Source organism: Eurypyga helias, unplaced genomic scaffold (assembly GCF_000690775.1).
Source record: "Eurypyga helias isolate BGI_N326 unplaced genomic scaffold, ASM69077v1 scaffold27151, whole genome shotgun sequence".
Lineage (NCBI taxonomy): Eukaryota > Metazoa > Chordata > Aves > Eurypygiformes > Eurypygidae > Eurypyga > Eurypyga helias.
The window spans coordinates 2,424-2,657 of NW_010233129.1; positions in this window are offsets into that span (position 1 = coordinate 2,424).

A 234-nucleotide genomic window follows, 5' to 3' on the forward strand; every position below is an offset into this window, starting at 1 on the left:
GTCCAGCAGGTTAATTGTGAGTCTGGGAAAGGGGGGTCGGAGGGGAGACAAGGGTTTAGGTTAGAAAGCGGGCACCTAGATTCACCCCCGCAGCCCAGGGTGAGGGGCAGAGGGAGGGGGGAGCTCCTCTCCCTCTCTCTAGCCCAATTTTGTACTGAAAATGTGAATTATGGGTAGAGGGGTGAGGGCTCACCCCCCCTTGGGGGAGCACGGGGAGAGGCAGGGGTCTGGCGC